We start from the raw sequence: 7451 nt of genomic DNA on the forward strand, positions 1-7451 counted from the left end.
GCCCATGGTTATTTATTTTTATAGAGAGCATTAAGTCTTGGTCTACATTTGATGCTGCAAGATAGAGAGCATGTTCCACATTCTTCAGAGCAGATGGATATTTGTATTATATGATCATCGGTGCTAAGAACACTGCTTCACCCAAATACATAGTACAAATGGCAGAAACCTGTTTAGGACCATTTCAGAAACTACTGGAAATTTTGTCCTAATCTCAAACCAAAATTATTCCGGTGTTCTCTGTCCCAGTCCCACATCAGGACCAGTGGCATCACCTCTGGCACCCTCCCCTGACCCTGTTTCTCAAGAGCCCTGGCCTGTGGCTCCCTAAGGCCCGGGGAGCTACCTCACCTAGCAGCATATTTTCCCAGTAGTGCTCACTTCCCACAGGTCAGGGGAGGATGTGGTCACAAAGCATCTCACCACATGTAACTGCTCTGTCTCTCACAACTGTTGAGATCTTTTATTATGTAACTGAAAACTCCTATTTTTTAAAAAAAAAAAAAGAAAGAAAAAAGATAACAAGGATGCAAGGTGGTCCACAAAGACAAAAAACGGAAAACCTCAGGGAAGCAAGGGCATGGCCTATATGAATTCATCCCACGAGAGCCTGAGCGATTGCTAAAAGTGAGTTGAAGAACTTGGCTCTGAACTTCCTAGGAAGCACAGTGAAAAAGGAAGGCTTCTTAGGAGATTGACAACATAGGCATAAGTGAAAAAAAAAATCCTTCCCAAGGTTGATCGTGTGGTTTCTTTGTTCACTGCTTTACTTCCAACAAAGCGAATCATAACGTTTAGCAAGCAAGTGTGCAGTAAGTACTTATTGTGGTGGTATTGTGTTCCCCAAAATATTGTGCACCCTAATAAACTTATCTGGGGTCAGAGGACAGAACAGCCACTAGATAGACATAGAGGCCAGAAAATGGTGGCCCACACACCTTTAATTCTATCACTTGGGAGGCAGAGACCCATCTGAATCTCTGTGAGTTTAAAGCCACACTGGAAACAGCCAAGCATGGTGACTCACGCCTTTAATCCAAGAAGTGAGCCTTTAATCCCAGGAAGTGATGTCAGAAAGCAAAAAGGTATATAAGGCGTGAAAACTGGGAACTAGAAGCATTTGGCTAGTTAAGCTTTTAGGTTTTGGAGCAACAGTTCAGCCGAGATTCATTTGGATAAGACTCAGAGGCTTCCAGTCTGAGGAAACAGGATCAGCTGAGGAACTGGCGAGGTGAGGTAGCTGTGGCTTGTTCTGTTTCTCTGATCTTCCAGCATTCACCCCAATACCTGGCTCCAGGTTTGTTTTTATTAATAAGAACTTTTAAGATTCCTGCTACAACTTATTGCCTGGTTTATTGTGGCTCCATATAAATGACTTATGTGGTAAGAAGACTACGTCCTTAAGACTATGACCTTAAATACATGGACCACGGTAAAATCAGCTTTTCTCCCAGCTTCTTGTGAAGCATCTCCCACCAAAGTAGAAGCTGTGTTCTGCTACTCTCAGCTGTCAAGGAGCCTTGAAGCATTCTGAAAATCATTTCATTTCCCCATGCACTTTTCCTCCTCAGTATCACACAATCCAGGAGTTGTGAGGCCCCTGTATGGCTTATCATCAAACTATGTAGTGTGCCTCCCCCAGAGCTTCAGTCTGCAGGAATTTTTCCTAGAACCAGACTTCTGTCTCCTGTGGGCCTGCCCTTGGCACTGTGGACATCTTGGACCCTTTTCTCCACATGGGTCCAGTTACTCAGAAGATATGACTGTATTTGGATCCCAACATTTGAAAACCTGTGAGAACTTTGACAGTGAGGCTTTAGGTCATGATCAGAAATGTTTTGAAAACAAGTAGTGACTCACCAGAACCAACTGTCTACAAGGAAGGAGAGAAAATGCCCTATCAGTAGGAATTCCGCAAGTCCATTGGCTCCACAGCCAGAGAATTCTGTTTAAACCAGATAAAAGGACATTTCCCGTGATACCCCAGGCCTCTGGTGTCCCACAAAACCTGTAAGAGGTTATCAATGGGAAGCTTCTCTCTATTGACAGAAGTTAACTTCCTTAAAATTGAGAAGCAGGATGTAGATGCTCACCGACAGGATTTGGAATCAAACCTAGATCTACTTCCTACCAGGTAACCTTATAGACCTATGTTCTTGGTCAAAATGTGATCTGACACTAGGCCTGAGTTTCTGTCTGTAACCCAGGAGTAAGAAAAGCCCTCACACAGGATCCCTGGGGGAAAACTGGGTGAGAACAGAGGACCTCAGGGTAGTTAGTCAGCACTCATTTTTCTCCTACCCAGAAAAGAGCAGGGAAGAGCTCCAGGGAGGAAGGAACGCAGGTGAAAGAGGCCACAGGTCTCTTGGGCAGATGAGTGTTCTAGCAATTTCTTTACTGTTTCTTGCAGGGACATCAATGATGGTTTAGGGGACAGTTTCTGAGCAATAGCCCTTGCAATAGCCTCATAAAGTTGAAAGGGAGCTTTCTCTCTCTCTTCCCCTCCCTCTTCCCCTCCCCCTCCCCTTCTCTCTCTCTCTCTCTCTCTCTCTCTCTCTCTCTCTCTCTCTCTCTCTCACACACACACACACACACACACACACACACACACACACACACACTGCTTCCTTACAGCCCCACACCAGTCTGCACAGATAGAGAAGAGCAGTTCACTTTCAGACCCACTTTCTTCTGATGCTGGAGTTGTGGACCCAACCTGTACAACACTATGAGGCCCTTGGTACCAAGACATGCAAAATAATGTTTTCAGAGTCTCAGGATGATTCCATCATTCTCTACTCCCCATGTTTATCAAAAGCAATAGAGATGCCTGCTTTGCCTGCTTTACATGGAAAGGAGAGGAAGTTACAGCGGCTTTTACAGTCACAAGGTATGGTCACACCACTTCCCTGTGAAGAAAATGGTTCTGGACATGCCCTGAGCCACACAGTACATACACATGGCCACACACAAAGGCAAATTCCATTCAAAGCAGTGTACCCTTGTAGATGTAACCAACCGTCTTATTAAATAAGAAACACAGAACCAATGCAAAGAAGAAAGCCAAGAGATCAGAGCTAAGAGCCTTACCCGTCTGCTTTAGCTAGCCTCTTCAGCCAAGAGAGAGTTACTTCCTGAGTATTTGTCTTTATATAGACTTTCTGTTCTGCCTTCTCATTGGTTGTAAACCCAACCACATGACCGCCTCGTCACTGCCTGTTTGTACAGACCTCCAGATCTTCTATGGTTAGTAATGAGATTAAAGGCGTGTGTCTCCAATGCTGGCTGTATCCTTGACCACACAGAGATCTACCTAGCTCTGCCTACCAAGTGCTGGGATTAAAGGCGTGCGCCACGAACGCCCAGCTCTGCTATGGCTTGCTATTAGCTCTGACCCCCAGGCAACTTTATTTATTAACATACAAATAAAATCACATTTCAGTACAAATAAAATATGACCATATACCCTGGTTCTTGAAACTTACAGGTAAGTCACTTTGCAGCGACAGACTTCCAGATGGGACCCCAGGCTCATGTGTCCCATTCCTATGACATGTTGGTGAGTAAAGTGGAATGTACAATCCCACACATACTTGGTTTTGATATCACAAGATGGGAAATGCAATCAAAGAAAGGATGGAAGGAAGCAAGTGTTTGGAGGCTGGAGAGACAGCGCAGTGGTTAAGAGCTTGCATATTCAGTTCCCAGCACGCATGTCAGGTGTCTCACAATTGCCTGTAACTCCAGCTGCAGGGTGATCTGATGCCCTCTTCTAGCCTTAGTGGTACCTAGCCTCATGTGCATGTGTGCTCGTGCAAACACACACACACACACACACACACACACACACACACAGAGTCTTCTTGACTTCTCTATTACCATAACAAAACACCACAGCCAAGTTAACTTATAAAAGAAAGCATTTAATCTGGGGCTTACATTTCCAGGTTAGAGTCCATGACCATCATGGTGGGGAGCATGGCATCAGGCAGGCAGAGATGGCACTGGTAGCTGAGAGCTCACATCTGATTCACAAGCACACAAGGCACAAAGAGAGGTAACTGGAAAAGGCCTTGGCTTTTGAAACCTCAAAGTCTGCCGCCCCTGACACACCTCCTCCAACAAGACCACACCTTCTAATCCGTCCCAAATAGTTTACCAAGAGGGGGCCAAATATTCAAACATAGGAGCCTACATGGGCCAGTCACATTCAAACCACCACACACACATAAACATAACTAAAAACAAAACAAAGCAAGTGCTCAGCTCACAGGTTTTCATTCTATGTCTCCATGGCTCTCAGCTTAATCCTTCCCTCTCTGTCTTCTACGTCAGTGTCTGGGTTCTGAGTTGCCAGAGTTCTGTGTCAACTCTTTTGCTCAGATCTTGCCTTAGTTACATGCCAAAAAACCTGGATGCATTTTCAGTTCAGAATACAGTATCCATTTTTGGCTGATGCGCCCTCACCCAGCACATCTTTCTTCTCAGTCACGACATTACATGTGGTCCCACTTACCTCCAAAGAGCAACCTTTCAGGCCACGTACAGCTCCTGCCACTTCCATTTCTAGAGCACAGAATGCTTTGTTGATGTGGGGAGCTGCTTCTTTCTCTCTGCCTTGTTACTGTCTATTTTTGTGCCACATTTCATTGTTAGGACTCAGCTTCTTCTGCTGGAAATTCTCTACTGCGAACCCATGCCCCACTTAAGAGTTTTGGAAACGATCTGCATTTTAACACCACAGGTCAAATGCCAGGTCAACAAACACCTAAGCCCCTAGCCTTCCTGGGAATATATTTTGTTTTTCTCCATCTCCAGCCAACGCCTAGTGTGTTACTTACTTCAGGATCAAGCTGATAGGGTAAAATTTCTGTGCAACATAAGAAACTGGGAATTTATGACGCCAGTATGTTCTGATTTGTATGACAAGCATCTGGCCTCATCTGGATTCACTTTCCTATCATTATTCTAATGATGGCTATTTTGCTCCCACCCCAACTTCATTTTCTCTGACCAGTGGGCCTTACACTTGTTTTGCTCCATTGCTTCATACTCATTATGGAGAACAACACTGTGTTCCTTCAGTGCCAACACCTGGGCTCTGTCTGGAGAATGCAGATTTAATGTATAACATTTACTAACGTGCCCGACAGCTGGCAGTCACAACCCAGAGGGAAGACCTGTCACTGACACAGACGGGAGCCCTCTCCTGCTGATGGGAATGAATCCTCTGGTTCACATAACCAAAACTGTCCTGGAAGCTCGGGCTCCCTGGACTGTTTGGTTCTGTCCACAACAATGCCGACATCATGTCTTTACACGTTTGCCAAATTTTTGCTGGTGTCACCAGGCCAGAGATCCTGGAGATCCACCTCTCAAATGTGGCCTTTCTGCTTGGAATGCCATGTTACAGAGAAACCTGAGAGACGTGATGCCATTTAGGAGGCGTTGGTTAAACAACTCTTTCTGCAAACAGCTGGACTTGCCAGCCATGTTAGCCAGGAGCTTGGGGGTTTATGGCACTTGTGAGGATCCCACATCACTTGGGCAGTCAATTGCTTACTGATGTTCTCTTGGAAACCTTCAGAAATGCATGCTCAATAGTTGTGAATGTGCCCACAGCCCGTCCACTGTCCCAGCCTGGGTCAGCAATCTCATCTCCCCAGAAACATCCCACGCTGTAATCCCCAAACAGCATTATCCATCTGGTAGTTTAAGGCAAAGTGCTGATTATGCACTCTGTATTTGGGGATCACATTCAGTTTAATCCCATGGTTCCTCCTAATTTGAAAAGTCTTTATTTACCCGGAAGACCCGCCCTGCCCCCGCGCTGGGTCTTTCTGTCGGTGCCAGGCAGACAATGCCACCTACTCGCACAGCCACGGTTTATTCTCAAAGCAATTTACAGATGCTAGGCCTTATAATTTCCCACTAGAGAAAGATGGAAATTTCAAGAAGCTGGGAAATGTGGTACTAATGCTGCCCATAAATAGCCAGGTCCAGCAGAATTTTAGCATCCTCATTTCACAGTGTCCTCCAAGGAACAGTGAATGCCGAGCCATGTGCTAGGCTTCTGTCGAGAACAGGGAAATGTGAGCCTCCTACATCCACACATTCTCCTCCCAATGGCTCCTACAGAAATGCCGCCTAATAGTAGCAAATATGCAGGTGAGTCTCCTGGGCAACATAATGACACAGAAACCTGCTGAAACAGCCCACCACTGCTTGGAGCCAAAGGCGGAGGAAACAGGAAGTCGCCCAGCTGTCCCACAGTAAAAGGCCACTTGCAGAGGATCTGTGCTCAGTGTCTTCTGCCAGGTCTGCAGCTCTAAATTAATTTTTTAGACTTACAGGTTCTCTCAAGTGCTTCTAGGACCTGCTCAGAGTGAGGCTGGAATGCTCCCCTCCCCCACCCACTGACTCCATAACTCCAAGGCCTTGAGAATAAGCATGTTAGTAAAAAGCCTTCTCAAGTTGGAACTTCATGGACAACTTCAGCATCCACTTTCACAGTAGAAGGTCTTATGCCCCAATTCCATTCTCTACCCATAGAAAACCTTCTCTGGGGAGCCCTTCAGTGTGGGGGCCCACAGAGGCTCCCTAGTAAGGCCTTACTCAAGGTCAGAAAGTCTGAGCTTGCTTTACCCAGCAGGGCTCCATAATAGGATGATTTGGCCAAGGGCATGGTTACCAGGTGTTTTGAAGAGTCTACACGTGTTGATACTTTATACCTCAATCTCCAAAGGGGAGAAGTCTTTTGCCCCTCCACTTGCTGATGTATAAAAAGCCCATCTTGAATAAACTGGAGGTGACTGGGTATTGATCCAGAGCCCTCCCGAAGCTATTCGGTGTCTCTATCCTTTCTTGTCATCTCCGTCTATATTTCTGTCTAATACTTCTTCATTCCTCACTCCTTCCCACAAGAATCCTTCAACAAGTCAGAGCTGGTCTCCTACACTCCAGAATTCCTACAGAAAGAGAAGCAGCCAGTGTCCAGGCTCCTTCTGCCATTCCTGTACGAACTCTTGGGCTTATAAGGGAAGATGTGTGCTTGTCTTATTCTCCTGTGTGAGCCTCCCAGCTCTTCATCCGTCCCTCTTCTGCATTCATTCCTTGATCCCAGGTACAGCCACTACTGGCCTTATTGTATGTTTGGTATTTGCTTTCATCTGACTTGCTGGCTGAGACCTAACCTAAGTTGATTTTAAATAGAAGTTATATATCACCACTATAAACAGGAAGCCATTATGTTACAGAAATTAAGGTAACTGAAACACAGATATAGCAAAAACAAAGGGAAGTCATTAAATTCTGGTTTGATTTACATGTGTTCCCTGCTTTGTTTTACATTTAAAGGCAGTGGACATTAGCTATTAGACAGTGACAGGCACACACAGTCCCAGACTGAACTGAGAATAGCATCTCACTCTTCTGAAAACTGTCTCATAGAC

The sequence above is a fragment of the Peromyscus eremicus genome, chromosome 7, assembly GCF_949786415.1.
Source record: "Peromyscus eremicus chromosome 7, PerEre_H2_v1, whole genome shotgun sequence".
NCBI classification, from domain to species: Eukaryota; Metazoa; Chordata; class Mammalia; order Rodentia; family Cricetidae; genus Peromyscus; species Peromyscus eremicus.